The sequence below is a fragment of the Panthera onca genome, chromosome B4 (genome assembly GCF_046562875.1).
Source record: "Panthera onca isolate mPanOnc1 chromosome B4, mPanOnc1 haplotype 2, whole genome shotgun sequence".
In the NCBI taxonomy this organism is placed as follows: Eukaryota; Metazoa; Chordata; class Mammalia; order Carnivora; family Felidae; genus Panthera; species Panthera onca.
In genome coordinates, this window is record NC_138345.1 from 14612660 (window position 1) to 14628371 (window position 15712).

Below are 15712 nucleotides of genomic sequence, written 5' to 3' on the forward strand. Positions count from 1 at the left end.
AAGAGGGGACTCAAATCAAATGAGAAATAAAGGAGAAATAACCAACACTAGAGAATACAAAGAATTGTGAGATAATTATGAAAATTAGGTGCCAACAAATTGGACAAACTAGAGAAAATGGATAAATTCCTAGAAACATATACTTTTCCCAAAATGAATTAGGAAGAAATAGGAAATTTGAACAGACTGATAACAGCAGAGAAATGGAATCAGTAACCAGAAACTCCCAACAAACAATAATCTAGGATGAGAGGGCTTCACAGGTGAATTCTACCAAACATTTAAAGAAGAATTAATACCTATTTTTCTCACACTATTCCAAAAAAAAGGAAGAGAAAGTGAAACGTCCAAATTCATTCTATGAGACCAACATTACCCTGATACCAAAACCAGACAAAGACATTACAAAAAAAGAAAATTATAGGCCAATATCTCTGATGAACATAGATGCAAAAATCCTCAAAAAATATTAGCAAGCCGAATTCAACAATACATTAAAAAATTATCACCACAGTCAAACGGATTTATTCCAAAGGTGCTGCTTCAATATCTGTAAATCAATGTGATACATCACATTAACAAGAGGAAGGATAAAAAACATAAAATCACCTCAAAAGATGCATAAAAACCTTTGACAAAATACAACATCCATTCACTAAAAAGCTCTTAACGACATAAGTTTAGAGGGAACATACCTCAACAAAATAAAGCCCGCATACAAAAAACCCACAGCTAACATTGTACTCAGTGGTAAAGCTTTCTCTCTCTAAAATCAGGAACAAGACAAGGGTGTCTAACACTCACCACTTGTATTCAACATAGTTCTAGAAGTCCTGGTGACAGTAATCAGACAGCTAAAAGAGATAAAAGCATCCCAACTAGTAAGAAAGAAGTAAAACTGTCACTATTTTCGGATGACATAATATATATAGAAAACCTTAAAGACTTCCACGAAAAACTATTAGAACTGATAAATAATTTCAGTAAAGTTGCAGAACGCAAAATTAACATACAAAAATATGTTGTGTTTCCATACGGTAATAATGAAGTAGGGGAAAGAGAAATTAAGAAAACAATCCCAGTTACAACTGCATCAGAATAGGTGGGAATATATTTAACCAAGGAGGTTAAAGACTTGTACTCTGAACACTATAAGACATGGATGCAAGAATTGAAGATGACACAAATACATGAAAAGATATGGTGTGCTCATGGACTGGAAGAATTGACATTGTTAAAATGCATATAATACCCAAAACAATTTATAGCTTCAATGTAATCTCTATCAAAATATCAATAATGCCACTATGGGAAACAGTTTGGAGGTTCCTCAAAATTTAAAAATAGACTCCCCTATGATCCAGAAATTGCACTACTAGGTATTTACCCAAAGAATATAAAAATACTAATTCAAAGTGATACATGCACCCCAATGTTTAGAGCAGCATTATCTACAATAGCCGAACTATGGAAACAGCCCATGTCCAATGACTGATGAATGGATAAAGAAGATATGGGAGACACACACACACACACACACACACACACACACACACACACACACTGGAATATTACTCAGCCATAAAAAGGAATGAAATCTTGTCATTTGCAATGATGTGGTTGCAGCTACTGTATTATGCTAAGCAAAATAAGGCAGTCAGAGAAAGACAAATACCGCATGATTTTACTCACATGTGGAATTTACAAAACAGAATAAGCATAGGGGAAAAAAGACAGAGGCAAACCAAGAAATAGACTCTTAACTATACAGAACAAACTGATGGTTACCAGAAGGCAGCTGGGTGACTTAAATAGCTGATGGGTATTAAGGAGGGCACTTGTTGTAATAAGAACCTTGTATTGTATGTAAGTGCTGATCACTAAAGGCTGAAACTAATATTAGATGGTATGTTATCAGATAGGAATTTAAATAAAAACTTTAAAAAAATGTATAGCATTTTTTACAGAACCAGAAGAAATAATTCAAAAATTTGTATGCAACCACAAAATACCTCACACAGCCAAAGCAATCTTGGGAAAGAAAAACAAAACTGGAGGTATCACAATCCAAGATTTCAAGATACACTACAAAACTGTAGTAATTAAAAACAGTATGGTACTGGCACCAGAACAGATACATAGATCAACAGAACAGAATTGAGAGCCCAGAAATAAATCCATACCTATCTGGTCAATTAATCTTTGACAAAAAAAGACAAGAATGGGAAAAGATAGTATTTTCAATAAGTAGTGTTGGGAAAACTGGACAGCTACATTTTTTAATGTTTATTTATTTTTGAGAGTGGGGAGATCTGAAGCAGGATCTAGACTGACAGCAGAGAGCCTGCTGGGAAGCTCGAACTCCCTAACTGTGAGATCATGACCTGAGCTGAAGTTGGATGCTTAACTGACTGAGCACCCCTGGACAGCTACATTTAAAAAAATGAAATGGGACCACTTTCTTACACCATATACAAAAATGAACTCAAATAATTTATGTAAGACCCAAAGCCATAAAATTCCCAAAGAAACAATAGGCAGTAATCTCATGACATCTGCCCTAGCAACATATTTATGGATACGTCTCTCCAGGCAAGGGAAACAAAAGCAAAATTCAACTATCAGGACTACCCCCAAGTAAAACTTTTGCATAGCAAAGGAAACCCTTAACAAAACAGAAAGGCAGCCTAATGAATAGGAGAAAATAGTTTCAAATGATATATCTGATAGGGCGTTAATATCCAAAATATATAAAAAACTTAGACACCTCAAAAAATTAAAAAAAAAAAAAAATTTTTAAAAATCTGATTAAAAAGTGGGCAGAGGACCTGAATCGATGATTTTCCGAAGAAGTCATACAGATGGCCAACCGACACATGAAAAGATGCTCAACATCATTTATCATCAGGGAAATGTAAATCAAAACCATAAGGACACATCACCTTACATCTATCGGAATGGCTAAAATATAAGAGGAGAAGTAACCGGTATTGGCAAGGATGTGGAGAAAAACGAACCCTCATGCACTATCAGTGGGAATGCGAATTGGTGCAGCAGCTGTGGAAAACAGTTTGGAGGGTCCTCAGAAAATTAAAAATAGAAATAACATATGATCCCACAGTTCCACTACTGGGTATTTACCTAAAGAAAAATGACAACACCAATTTGAAAAGACACATGCAACACTCTATTTACTGCAGCATTATTTACAATAGCCAAGATATCGAAGCAACCCAAATGTTCATCGATAGATGAATGGATAAAGAAGACTGGTGTGTGTGTGTGTGTGTGTGTGTGTGTGTGTGTGTGTGTGTGTGTGTGTGTTTTCATAAGGAATGAAATATTACTCAGCCACAAAAAGAATGAAATCTTGTCTGTAGCAATACCATGGATGGATCTAAAGAGTATTATCCTAAGTAGGATAAGTCACACAGAAAGACTTGCTGCTTCCAGAAGCTGAATGTTTGCTATGGGCTTTGATATAGTTTAAGGAGGGTCATATCCATGAGTTACAGATTTATGGTCAGGCAAATGCAATTCTACCCCCTATACAACAGCTCCTCTACACTGTGGACAAAGCCACCATAAGATTCAGGGACCTCAAAATGTAGAAGCCCATGTGGTTAAGACATGAAAAATACAAAACCACAACTGTAAAATACCAGACACATAGCCCCTGAAAGTCTCCACAAGTTGTCAATGTCATGTGTTTAACTAAAGTCCAAAAATAAAGCTGCATTCTTTAGCCCAATGTGGCCATTCCACATTGTTATTTTAGTTGCTGCATCCAAATCTTTACTTCCAAGGGTTCCTTGCTTAAGGAATTGGATTTTAATACTACCAGGAGATGAATTTACCATCTCTTTTTCCAAACTTTCCCATCAAGGGAAAAGCCTGATTCTCTCAAACTAAAGGGTTGGATCAAACAGCAGAACATTGACTTTCTGTGGGCAGGGGGGTCCCTTTTATCTGGGAAGGAGGGAATGAGTGAGGCACAAGAGGTGGGGGTGTTCTGTGGGTGATGCTTTTCCATGGGACAATAGCAGGAGGGAAGCAGCTCTCTCTCTTGCCCTTATTTATTGGCGTGCTTACATCTATCCTTCAAATCTACTGCATTTTCCACCTTATTATACATCTATTCCCCAAAAGCCTTGGAAAAACGGTTTTCTATGTCACTATTTTGACTTTCTGAAACTTGAGTTTTTGTTTTTAAGCATCCTGCATTCATTTCTCTTTCTATTTACGTCTCTTTTGGAGCATCTTACTGCATTTTGTTTGCAAAATATACTGGTATCCTATTCTGGTTTCTTGGTGGATATATCTTCCTGCATTTTATGGGGCTACCAAACAGGTTCACACTTAAATGCAGAATTTTCTTGTGGATCACAGAGTTGGTCAGTCTCAAAGTCTTATGGATGTTCTTCCCTTCCCCTTGTTCTGCAGTATTTAACTCATAGTATTCTCTTTCTCCTATATGATTTCACTATCTACTCACTCTCAATTGAAGAATCTTTCCTGAGTGAATGTTTGTAGAAAAATGTTACAGGTGAAATGCTTTCCATCTTTGCCCAACTGTTTGGTGACTTTAATTTCTCCTTAGATCTATAATTGTAGAGCATGTTGAAACTAACAGGTTCTGGCTAATTCTCTGGCTTCCAGCCCAATTTTTTTCTTCTGGAAGTAGCATTATCCAGCTCCCTGGCTTTTAAGGACTCTGATAGGGACTCTAATTTCTAGTATTAAGTTATACTAGAATTCTTACCTCAGGTGCCTCCAGAATGTTGCTTTGGCCATATTGAATATGGGTTTTGCTACCAAGACGTTTGCTTCCTGTTAAACCATAACATTTTTCTGAAGGATGGGAAAAGTCAGTGGATGGAGAGGCTTTGGGAGCGAAGGATGGGGTGCAAAACTAACCCAGAATCTGCCATGCAGCACAGAACCTACAGGGAGAAAGTTACAACTGCTAGATTTCATTGTGGAAGAGTCTCTGAACCTTTGTATTCGACTATGGTCAAAAAGGTAGGAAGCATATTATTACCATTTTCAAGATGTTCTTTTTTTTCAGTATTCAACGCCAGGATATGCTCTGACTTGAGTGTACCATCACAAATCCCTCCTAGACTCTGAAATTAGACTTTAGTCTTTGTTTTCATTGTTTGAATTCTTATCTTCATTTTAAAGCCTCTTCTTTTTTCCATTCCTCTAACGATTTAATGGGAAACTAGCTTTAGATACTTGTTCAGGGCTCTTGCTACACTCTAGTTTTGACCAGATATGTCTCACGGGATACTATTCTCCAGAAAATTGTTCTTAAGCATGTTAGTAAATGAGCCTTTGAAAGTATTCTATGCTCACTAGGTTTAGAAAATACTGTGTTAAGCCAAATTATGGAGGTTTGTCTATTATAGGACCTCTCAACAGCTTTAACATGCCAATGGATACATATTGTGAACCACCAAGAGGTATCACCAAAAAGTATATCCCTAACTTATTTTACCATGAAATCTATTATTCCCGAACAGTGTTCTTCAGATCACTATTTTGAGAAACAGTAGACTCACTGTTTATTCTGTACTTAAATGCCCCAGAGTCTTTACTACTCATTGGTCAGGAGGAAAATTCTTGGGGAAACTTAATTTATTCAGACTTCTGGATTACTATTATCTGTACTGATGAAGAAAAACATTTAGCTGTTTTAAATTTTTTTCAAGTTATTTATTTATTTTGAGGGAGAGAGAGAGAGAGAGCATGAACAGGGGAGGGGAAGAGAGAGGAAGAGACAGAATCCCAAGCAAGCTCTGTGCTGTCAGGGTAGAGCCCGATGCAGGGCTTGAACTCACAAACCACGAGATCATGACCTTAGCTGAAACCAAGAGTCGGATGCTCAACTGACTGAGCTGCCCAGGCACCCCTAAAAACATTTAGCTCTTGAGCTCATTTTAAACTTACTGATAACATCCTTTGTTTTAAAATTATTATTCAATTTAATGACAAAGTTTGATTCACTTTCAAAGTCTCCATGTAATATACAAACAAAGCATAAGCCCAATGAGTTGTTTTGTTTTATTCATTTACATGATCCCCTCTAATCTCCTGTGTTTGCTTTGTCAACTCTATATAGTATTTAAGACTAAAAATTTTGTTTCACATAATTATAAACATGGGTATAGATTTGTGCCACAATGTTGTACCCCGTAAAACTTGAAATACATTGATTGATTTACTACACTACTATCTTAAAATGGCAGAATTCAATGTTTGGCTCTGGTTATTCTAATGTGATCTTTAGAGTTGCATGTATATTGCATGTATGTAACTTGTATGTATATTGTTTTTTTTTTTTAACGTTTATTTATTTTTGAGACAGAGAGAGACAGAGCATGAACGGGGGAGGGGCAGAGAGAGAGGGAGACACAGAATCGGAAACAGGCTCCAGGTTCTGAGCCATCAACCCAGAGCCCAATGCGGGCTCGAACTCACGGACCGTGAGATCGTGACCTGAGCTGAAGTCGGACGCTTAACCGACTGAGCCACCCAGGCGCCCCTATATTGTTTTATTATATACATTAACTAATAAGTTTAAACTTAATACTGATTATGGAAGTGCTGTAGGGAGCCAAATTAAATATTTGTGAAAATAAAGTGCTATGTCTTAAATAAGGTGCTTTAAAGGGGCGCCTAGGTGGTTCAGTCAGGTAAGCAACTGACTTCTGCTCAGGTCATGATCTTGAGGTTCATGAGTTCAAACCCCACAATGGGCTCTGCACTGATGGTACAGAGCCTGCCTGGGATTCTCTCTCACTCACTCTCTGCCCCTGTCCTGCTCTCGCTCTCTCCCTCTCAAAGTAAAAAAAAAAAAAAAAAAATTAGCTAATTAATTAATAAAATAAGGTGCTTTAAAAACAAAATAAAAACTAAAGATAGATGGGATTTGAAGAACTTCAAGAAGGATGGAGAGTTATTTCAGTAACACTAAGGTATTTTGCATTGTGTTAAAGAGGAAAAAAGGACATTCAGGTGGTAAAATTCTTTTATGGCATTGAACTTTTAAAAATTGAGAAAAGTAAATAAAGCTGAAAGTAAAAATTTTTTGAAGCTCTTCTCCTTTGACCTCTCAAAATGAGAAACTCTGAAATGAAAGTCACATGACAGTGCTAAGAATTCTTTTGATGATGATATTTCTGGCAGTGAGATCTTTTAAAGAAACTGCTTTCTAAGTCACTTAAATGAGGAGAAGGCAAATATGCCTCACTCAAAATTACAAACCGCTAAAATTATTCCCTGATTTCCCTACAACGTTATATATTTATTTTATTAAGTTTATTTAGCCTGAGGTTGCTTCCTAACATCATTTAGTTGAATGTACAAGCCCCGCCTTTATTATGTACAAGGTGGGAAATTATTTTCTTGGCAACAAATGGAGTTGTAATTTTTTCTCTTCAGAGGCATTGAAGAAATGTGTCTGGTCTCATTAGTAGCTTGAGCTGTAGCAGAATTCTGTGCCAACATCAACATACTTGGCAGAAGAACTGACTCTGGAGCCCCCAGACTGTGACCTGAGCTGAAGCTTCAGCAATAAATTGGGAAGTCAAGAGAACACAGAATGTATCTGAAGACCTTCAAATAGCACATTGCCAGAGAAAATACTGTACTAGCTTTTTATTGCTGCATAACATATTAATGCAACCTAGCAGCTTAAAACAATGTTTATCATCTCCGTTTCTATGGGAGAGATGTGTGGGCATGGCTTAGCTGGGTATAATGCCTAAGGTCTCAGAGGTTGTAATACAAATTTTGGAGGAACTGCATTTTCACCTGGAGACTTGAATGAGGAAGAATCCTTCTTTGGGGCCACTCAAGTTACTGGCATAATTCATTTTCTTCTTCGGAATTCATTTTCTTAAAAACTGAGAATAAACTGAGGGTTGATGGGGGGTGGGAGGGAGGGGAAAGTGGGTGATGGACATTGAGGAGGGCACCTGTTGGGATGAGCACTGGGTGTTGTATGGAAACTAATTTGGTAATAAATTTCATATTAAAAAAAAGAATTCATTTTCTTCTATATATAGATGTAGATAGTTCTATATTCACAGATATAGGATTGAAGCTCCTGGTCCTATTGGCCTACAGCTAGAATCTGCCTTCACTATCCAGATGCCAACCACAATGGAAAACCTCAACCGATTGGAATTTCCAACATGGCTCCTTAACTTTTTCAAATACAGCTAGGAAGAGAGGATTTTTAGAGTGAGCTAGCAGAAATATGGAGTCTTATAAGCTTATATAACCATGAGAGTGATATTCTATTACCTTTACTAGATTCTGTTGGTAAGAAGCAAGTCAAAGGGAGGATTATGCAAAGGTGGGAACACCAAGAGGCAAAGATCATGGGGGAAGAGAAATCCTTGAGTCTGTTGCCACAAATACCATGCCCTTACTTGAGGAAGAACTCCTCAAAGGAGAGACTTAGCATTCAATAAAAAGGCATTAAGCAAGAATGTAAGAAAATGATGAGTGTCACCAATTTGCAATGATTATTTCAATTACCCTTTGCTCATGTTTGTGAAACTGATATTTATGTTTTCCAAGTGATTTCTAGGGTCAAGGAATGAGTTCTTTGGTGAGGTGGTAACAGTGACTGTCACACAATTAGAATGTTTCTTGCATGCTGCATTTTCTGTTACTAATTTGCCAGTTTGTTGATCTTCTTGGATATAGGTATTTACTTTTGGTAAGAAATAAAATATGAGATCCAAAACTTAATCCTGTTTGATCAGGGAAAAAAATCTCAACCTTGGAAAAACATATAAGGCTATCGTGAAGTAAAATTTCAAATAATGAACAAAAAAAAAAGAAAGAAACTGAAGCAAAGTTTATGTAGAGTGAAATACACGGATATTAAGTGTATAATTCAATGAGTTCTGACAAATGTACACAGCTGCCTCATGGACACCCTAATCAAAAAATAGCACACTTTATTGCCCGAGCACTTATGTTCCATTCCAGGTGACCCCTATCATTCATAGATAATTATTGTTTTGGTGTGTATCATCATAGCTATTTTATATATTTTTTTATTTTTAAAAAGTTTACTGAGATATAACTGAACTACGCTATATGCACATATTGAAAGTGTTCAGTTGGAGAAATTTCACCATATGTCTATACAATAGTCCCTCTTATCCGTAGTTTCACTTTCCAAGGTTTCAGTTACCAGTGGTCAACCATGTTCTGCAAGCAGATGATTCTCCTGATCTATCATCAGAATGTCAATGCGTCTAAAGGCACAATGATAGGGCACAATGCCTATCTAGGATGTTCACCTCATTTCATCTCATCATGTAAGCCTTTAATCACCTCATATCATCATTATAAAAAGAAAGCTGAACACAGTACAATAAGATATTTGAGAGAGAAACCACATTCACATAACTTTTATTATAGTGTATTGTTATAATTCTACTTTATTAGTTGTTAATCTATTAGTGTGCCTAATTTATAAATTAAACTTTATCATAGGTATGTATATTTAGGAACAAAAGAATATATCTAGGTTTCAGTATTGTCTGTCATTTCAGGCATCCACTGGGGGTCTTAGAACGTGTCCCTGTGGATAAGGGGGAACTACTGTACCAGTGAAATCATTGCTACAATAATGATTATAAACATTTCTGTCACTCCTAAAAGTTACTTCTGCCGCTTTGAAATCCAACCTTCCCTCTACTCCACAGGCAACAAATAATTTGATTTTTGTCACTACAGATTAGTTTGGATATTCTATAATTTCAAAACATGCTCAACATCATTAGGTATCAAAGATATTCAAATTAAAACCACAGTGAGATAAAATACAACCCATCAGGACGCCCAAAATTTTAAAAACTAACCATGTGAAGTCAAGCGTTAGTGAGAGTGTAGTAACAATGGAACACTGTTTTACTATGGTTGGGAATACAGCATGGTACAATCATTTTAAAAAACAGTTTGACAGTTTCTTAAGGTTTTATACATTCACCTATCATAGAATGCAAACGTTCTGCTGCTAGGTTTTTAGGCAAGAGAATTAAAAACATATGATCAAGTGAAGACTCACACAAAAGTTTATAGGTTTACTTGTAATAAAGCTATAAATGGGCCGAATATAAATGGGCTTTGTAAAAAGCTGAAAAATGGGCCGAATGTCCACTAACAGGTGAATGGATAAACAGACTGTGGCATAATCACGCAACGGAAGACTACGTAGCAATAAAAATGAATGAACTACTAATACATACAACGATAGCATGAATCTAAAAATTTCTATGATGAGTCAAACTTTTGTCTGTTCTTGAACTTCATAGACATGGGATGGTTACAGCATGTGTTCTGTTTTTATTTTATGTGTATGTTTTCATCTTAAAGTCATCTTCATCTAGACCATGTGCACAAAAACAGTAACAAAAGCCTTCAATTAACCGGATGCTTTAAACATGATGCCAGTTCATTCAAAATACCAGGAATGATTTGTTTAATAAACAACCTTCCAAGAGTGAATCATGAGGAAAAAGAAAATCTGAATAGACAGATTACAAATAATAGAATTGAATCAGTAATGTAAAACTCCTCAGAACCACAAGTCTGGAACCAGATGGCTTCATTGGTGAATTCTACCAAATATGTAAAGAATTAGTACCCGTCTTTCTCAAATTGTTCCAAAAAAATGGAAGAGGAAGGAATAATTCCAAACTGATTTTATTAGGCCAGCATTACTCTGATTCTAAAACCAAAGACACCGCAAAAAAAGTAACAGAACAGGCCAATATCCTGGATGAACAAAGAAACAACATTCTTCAAAAAATATTAACAAACTTAACAATACATTAAAATGATCATACACCAGGATCCAGTGGGATTTAACTCAGGATTGCAATTGTTCAATATCCACAAATCAATCAATGCAACCCCAGTAACAAAATGAAGAATAAATACATTTGATCATCTTGATGATGCAGAAAAAGCATCTTCCAAAATTCAACATCCACTTATGATAAAAACTCTCAATAAAGTGTGAAGAGAAGGAACACGCTTCAACATAATAAAGGCCATATATGATAAATACAAAGCTAATATCATACTCAGCTTCAGTTTGTCTAAGGAAAGGAACAAGACAAGAATGCCCATTCTCATCACTTCTATTCAACACAGTATTAGAAGCCCTATCTATGGCAATTAGTCAAGAAAAATAAATAAAATGTATTCAAATTGTTAAGGGAGAAGTAAAACTATCACTATTTGAAGATTACATGATACTATATATATGTGTATATATATGTATATATGTATATATGAATATATGCATATATATGTATATACACATGTATATATATATATATATATATATATACATCTATATATACACACATGTATATACATATACATCTATATATACACACATGTATATATATATATATATATATATATATATATACAGATGTATATATATGGGTTTATATATATAAACCCCTAAAGATTCCACCAAAGAACTATTAAACCTAATGAATTCAATAAAGTGGCAGGATACAAAGGTAACATACAGATATCAGTTGTGTTTCTGTACACTAATAATGAATGTACTATAATTGAATCAAAAGAATAAAATAGCTAGGGATATATTTAACTGAGGAGGTGAAAGACCTATACTATGAAAACTGTAAGGCACTGATGGAAGAGAGTGAGGATGACACAAATAAATAGCAAAATATCATGTGATTATGAATTGGAAGAGTTAACGTTGTGAAAATGTCCATACTACACACAGCATTTTGCGGACTCAATAATGCCCTCCATCAAAACTGCAATGGCCGTTTTCACAGAACTAGAATAAAAAATCCTAAAATTTGTGTGGAACCACAAAAGACCCAGAGCCAAATCAATCTTGAGAAAGAATAAAGCTGGAGATATCACATGCCCAGATTTCAAATTATATTAAAAAGGTATAGTAATCAAAACAATATTGTGTTAGCATGAAGAGAGACACATAAATCAATGAAATAGAATAGAGAACTCAGAAATAAAACCATGCATATTTGGCCAATTAATCTATGACAAAGGAAACAAGAATATGCAATGAGGAAAAGGCAGTCTTTTCAATAAACGGTGCTAGGAAAAGTGAAGAGCTACTCACAAAAGAACAAAACTGGAGCACTGTTTTACACTACATACAAAAATCAATTCAAAGTGGATTAACGACTTAAATTTAGAACCTGAAACCATAAAAATCAGAAGGAAACAAAGGAGTAAGCTTTGGCATGCGTCTTAGCAGTATTTTTTTGGACCAGTCTCCTTAGGTAAAGGCAACAAAAGCTAAAATGAACCAATGAACTACATCAAACTGCAAACCTTTGCACAGTGAGGAAAATCATCAACAAAATGAAAAGACAATCTATTAAATGGTGGAAGATAGTTGTAAAGCATACATCCAATAAGGTGTTAATATCCAAAATATAACAAAACTTGCACAATTTGCTAAAAACAAAACAATACAATTTGGAAATGGGCAGAAGACTTGAATAGACATTTTTCCAATAAAGGACATATAGATGGCCAACAGGCACATGAAAAGATGCTCGATATCCCGAATAATCAGGGAAATGGAAATCCAAATCACAATTGAGATATCACCTCTCACTGGTCAGATGGGCTATTATCAAAAGTAAAAAAATAACGTGTTGGTGAATATGTTGAGAAAAGGGAATCCTTCTGCACTACTGGTGGGACTGTAAATTGGTGCAGCTGCTATGAAAATAGTACAGAGGCTCCTCAAAAAATAAAAAATAAAATATGATCTAACAATGCCACTTCGGGTTATTTATCCACAGAAGACAAAAACGCCAACGGGAAAAGACATACGCACTCCTATGTTTATTGCAGCCTTATTTACAACAGCCAAGATATGGAAGCAACCTAAGTGTCCATCAAAAGATGAATGGGTCAAAAAGATGTAGGAGATATTTGTAACGGAATATTACTCAGCCATAAAAATGAAATCTTGCCATTTGCAATAATGTAAATGGAACTAGAGGGTATTATGCTAAGTGAAATAAGTCAGACAAAAAAGACAAATACAGCATGATATGTGAAATCTAAAAAACTAAAACAAGGGAAGAAACAAAACAGAAACAGACTCATAGATACAGGAAATGAGCTGTTGGTTACCAGAGGTGGGTGGGACTGGGGGAAGGCAAAATAGGTGAATGGGATTAAGCAGTATAAGCCTTCAGTTATAAAATAAGTAAGTCACAGTGATGTAATGTACAGCATAGGGAATATAATCAACAATATTGTCACAACTTTGTATGGTGACAGATGGTAACTAGATTTATCATGGGGACCGTTTCAGAGGCACAAAGATATCAAGTCACTATGACGCACACCAAAACTAATGGGATATTGTCTGTCATTTATTCTTCAATAAAAATAGGATGATTTGTTTGAGTGATTTATTTTCAGTTGCCACCAATGTTGAATGAGCTTAATATTACCCTGATATCTAAAACACACACCTATGTTAAACACGTTGGTTAGGAGAAAGATCACAGGAATTAGTAGTAACCGCAATAAAATCTTTGGTACTTCAGGGAATTACAGCAAAACCATGGAGAAATGGTGAATTCACAGTTTATATCCAGAGTTTGATACGGCAGGACTTAAAAAAAAATGTTTTGAGAATTTTTGTCAGAAAATAAAATGTTTATGTGAGTTACATTAGCGCGGTGTTATATTAGTTTCAGGTGTACAACACAGTATTTCAACAAGTTTACACATTATGCTCTAGTCACCCCAAGAGTAGCTACCATCTGTTACCATACAAAACTATTACCATATCACTGATTATATTACTTATGCTGTACTTTGATGTGAGGAAAAAAGGAACTCTGTACCCTGTTGGGAGGAATGTAAATCAGTACAGTTACTGTGGAAAATAGTGTGGAGATGACTCACAAAGCTAAATATATAAATGCCATATGATCCAATAATTCTACTACTGGGTGTTTACCCAAAGAAAACAAAAACACCCATTTAAAAAATATGCACCGTGTGTTTATAGCAGCATTTACAATAGCTGAGATATGGAAGTAACCTAAGTCTCCATGAACAGCTGTATGACTCTTTTACTAGATATTTTGGCCGCCACTGGTCCCTTCCAAGTTGTTCAGGATTATTTTATTTTTTTAAAATTTACTTTGTATTTCTTTTTCTATGAAATAGTCCTTCCCTGTTTTGGCCAATATTTCTATTAGGTTTTTAAAATTACATTTTTATATACATAGGACACCTGCGTTTTAGAGCTATTTATATACATAGGACACCTGCGTTTTGTTTGTTATTTGGTTTGCCTTTGACTTTTAAGATTTGCCATACTTAAATTTCAAATGTTTATGTAATTATTTCAATCTTTTCAAAACGGATTTTAGGTCCTGTGTCTTATTTAGAAAGACTTTTCTTACTTTAGGAGTATACAAAAATTTTGTCTTAGTTTCCTCCTACATTATGGCTTCATATTTTTATCTTTGAACATATAGTCAACTTGTATTTTTAATAAAGAGAGATGTAGGAATTCTGTTTAAATTTTTTTTTCAGATACGGATTTTCCCGTAACTACTTACTGAAAAACCCACCTTCTCCACCTATTTGAAATGCCATCCTTATAATGTATCAAACACCACGAGTGTTTAGACGTATTTTAAATTCACTATTCTGTCTCATTAATCTCCTGTCATTACTGGGAAGTCCTGAACTATTTTAATTATTGTAGTTCTGTGAATACTTTTAATACCTAGCTGGGTTATCCATCCATCATTACTGTTTCTTCCCCCAGAATTTCTTAGCTAAATCCCATAACTGTCCTTTCACAGGACTTTAGAATGAGTTTTTCATACGGAAAACCTCTATTGGTGTTTGCTCTGGGCTTATTTAATTTCATAGACCTTCTTTGGAAAAATGGCATTTTAAAAGTATTGAATCTTATTCATTAACAAGGTGTATTCTGCTATTTATTCTAGTCTTCCTTTTATGTTCCCATGCAGAGCTCTGAAGCATTTTTTTTTATTTTAGTGTAGATTCTATATATTTCTTGCTAATTTTATTAGTAGAAATTTTATGTCTACCATTGCCAATATAAACAAGATCCTTCTTTTATTGTGTTTTCTAATTAGCTATTGATTATATAAAGAATTATGTGATTAGAGAATTATGTAATTTGGAAACATGAATCAACTATTTCTTGCCGTGAAATTTCTTTTAAACTGTGAGGCTTCTTCATTCAAGAAGCAATGGATGGTAGTCGAAAGGATGATGGAGATGACACAGAAGAATGAACATAAATAGATAAATGTATTTTCCCAGCTACTGAGTTTCAGAGATATAAGCCTGTGAGAAAGGAGGATAGTCTTTGAGAAAGCTCCCAAGTTTGGGAAAACAAAACAAAGATGTAAACATCAGATATTCCTTCTCCTCATACATAATTTTGATTCCTTGGGCAATGAGAAGAGGAGTGTGTAAGAGAAAGCAAAACATCTTAAGTGACTGATGGGGTCCTGAACCCTGTCTCTCTTGGGTCACCTGCTTAGGCTCCAGGAGAGAGAGTATATGTGACATATTCTTGATACGTTTGGGGAAATCTAATTGCACAGAGTACTTGTTCTTTTCCTTCCTGGGTAGAGGCTTGGGA